The following is a 3,012-nucleotide window of genomic DNA, read 5'->3' on the forward strand; positions in this document are numbered from 1 at the left end:
CGCTCAAAAAGAAAATCACATTTCAGGCGACATCATGATAGTTTTAGATAGAACCGGCAACCCGAGAAAGAGACTTGTTAGCAAAAGCTAGCGTCAGGTCGAACCGCCAGCATAATACTTATTCTCATCTCTTATTTTCGCCGCGCTTTTCCACCTTCTTCAGATGGGCAGAAATATTCAAGCAGTACTGCGTTTTGTAGGCTGAAATGTGAACGGGGTTTTTTCTACTCTTTTTTAAAAAAGCAAGACGCTCGTAATTTGAACGCACGAAACTTAAGGGATATTCAAGTCGGTGATTTGAAGCAAGTTTTCTAGCTCTGCGAAACCGGATAGAGTGTTTCTGTGGGTCATTTGGATTCAGATCGTGAATTCTGACTGAACAATGGTAGGTACTGTGCTCCTCTGCGAATTCAGGGCGACGCTCCGAATCACCGACTGGTATACGCCAGCAGAGACTCGGCGTCGTCCAAATGGAGTAACTTAGCGTTCATTAAACTATTTTAATGCGGCCATTTGTTGCAAAAAAATTGACTCAATCAGCCACCTGGATTCCCTACATGGCCATTCATTTGAGGATAGTGTGGTACGTCGGTCCTCTCCTAGCAGGCATGGAGCTAACATTCATTCCAGCAGAACCTGCACCCGTGTATTTATGAATTTCTGTGCTCACCCGTATCTGGCGAAGCTTCCGATGACGCGGACGAGGTCGCGTGAGAACTCCATCTCGTCTTCGCTGGGCTCCGGAAGCGAGATGCTATGGTCACCGGGGAAACGACCGTACATATTGATCTTGCTCGTGAGGTCCGCAGACGTTCCCGCAGTGAAGATGATGTCGTCCCCGTGCGTGATGCCCATCCAGTCTTCCCATATGGAGAAGGTCGGCTTGTGGGCGAACAGGAACCGGTAAACGTCATGACCATTTCTTGCCGCCGACAGAGCGTATCCGTCTGTGGCGCACTCGAACAACGCGTCGGTGAACAAGCGACCCAGGTTCATCTTCCATTCTGTCTCGTTAATGTCGCCCTTGTCCATACCTTTGAGATACACATCAGCCAGCGACTCGGTCTTGTAAGACGGCACGTCCAGCAGAAGGCGCATCAAGATCTTGATCGGAGTCTTGTAGTCTTCGGAGATGAGCTCCCGGAGATGCGGGTTCCTCAGCAACATCCCTTTGACGAACAAAGAGCCTTCGTCCGGAGTGGTGCTGAGCAGAAGCTCCTTCCCTGTCTTGATCTGCTGCCCTTCAGCAAGGGGGTCATCGGGAAGAAACTCGTCTCCCATGGTTGGTAGGAACAGTAGGCTCGTAATAGGCAGCTCCTTAGCGGTCTTTTCCAGAACCTCCTTCGCACTAAGGCTTTGCGCGCACTTCATGCTTTCCTGAGCCTGCTGCTTCCAAGGGACCGTCGGCTTGTAGCATCCAAGGAGTCCTAGCGCCCTGTGCGCTACAGCAGGTGTGTTGAGCTTCATCAACGCCAGTGCCGTTCCGGCCACTCCACTTTGGAGGTAGGCCCTTTTGAACAGTCCCCTGCTGACCGGAGATATCATGTGGTATGTGGCGGACACAGCTCCCGCGCTCTGACCCCAGAGGGTTATCTTCTCCGGGTCTCCGCCGAACGCTTTGGAATTTTCCTTAACCCATTTCATCGCTTCCACTTGATCGAACATACCAGCGTTTCCTTTGTACTCGGGCATGTTCGTCTTGAAGAAGCCGAACATACCAACTCTATAGTTGACCGTGACGTAGACAGCGTCGGCGATTGTGGCAAATCGGTCTCCACGGAAGATAAAAAAGCCTGCATCGCCGGTCAAGAACCCGCCACCGTACAAGTAGATGACAACGGGTCTAAGCCGACAGTTGGTTGAGACAGTGTCTCCAGAGCAGGCCCGCGCTCCGGCGGGTTGCCAGACGTTTAGGTAGAGGCAGTCCTCCGAGTTCCGGCCGTAGTCAAGATATATTTTGTCGTCCACCTGCAGTGGCATCTGCATGCACGCCGGAGCAAAGCTTGTGGCGTTGAAGACTCCTTCCCATGGCTTCACCGGCAAGGGTCTTCGGAACCTCAATTTTCCCAGAGGCGGTTGCGCAAATGGCACTCCGACGTACCTGTAAACCGTGTGGCCGTCCACGGTGGCGCGCTCTCCAGCGATGAATCCCTGCTTCACCTTCACAACGGGGCGCTCATCTTCAATGGCTGCTGCGTAGCAAACAAGAGTTGTGGTGCAGAAGAGAAAGTGTATCGCCGTCGCCAGGAGCACCGAGAATATAGAGACCGCACGACGAGACATGTTTGTGGGTCTCGAAGTGCGAACGCAACTGAAAGGGCTTCATTACCAATATTCATCTTTTAAGGACCCTCCGAATCGACGTCGGCTTCTCACAGAAAGGGTGAGAACGAAGCAAGGGAAACAAGAAGGCAGCGTGGTGGTCGACCTCTGATGCTAGGCCGACGTCGCCGAGCCCGAAGTACAGCCGCTCGACAGGAAGAGGTGAGGAGGCGGTGGCTCATGGCGCTTTCGATTTCTATCGCGGAACGAGACCGTAATCTGGCGTCTATCGCCCGCCGTATGGGCTTTGCTTTCTCAAGGCTTCTCCCTCGTACAGCTCCGGAGGCGAGAAACGGGGCCTTGGCCATTCACATCTCTCTGCCTTGCATTCATTGCAGCACCGCGCATACGTCACGCTTCCCTACGTTTCATTACATCTGAGGAAGAAAGAAAAAGCAAAATGCTTTTGACTTTCTTCTAGCAGTAGGGTGTCCACAATTGACACGGCCAGTTGCGTGGCTATAGCTTAGTGTGAGGAGGGACAGATGCGTGTGGGGACGCTTGTTTGTTTTGTAATGCAGTGGGGGTGCAATGCAAGTGTGATGCGAGGATGGCTCTAAGCAGCTCTCACTTATGTCTAAATCAACATGGAGATGAGTTCCCTTGCCCCAGGCAGGACTCAAGAGCAGCCACATGCCATGACTGCCTCGTCATGGTTTCCTCGGTTTCCAACAGACTCATCGTGGTTTT

The 3,012-nt window shown here is 52.5% G+C and overlaps 1 pseudogene; it reads right to left on the reverse strand.

The window, feature by feature from the left end:
* Positions 1-666: 666 nt before the first annotated feature.
* LOC149340128 (acetylcholinesterase-like) lies at positions 667-2,622 on the reverse strand (annotated as a pseudogene).
* Positions 2,623-3,012: the final 390 nt, after the last annotated feature.

Source organism: Amblyomma mixtum, chromosome 6, assembly GCF_055824585.1.
Source record: "Amblyomma mixtum isolate Tamu chromosome 6, ASM5582458v1, whole genome shotgun sequence".
Lineage (NCBI taxonomy): Eukaryota > Metazoa > Arthropoda > Arachnida > Ixodida > Ixodidae > Amblyomma > Amblyomma mixtum.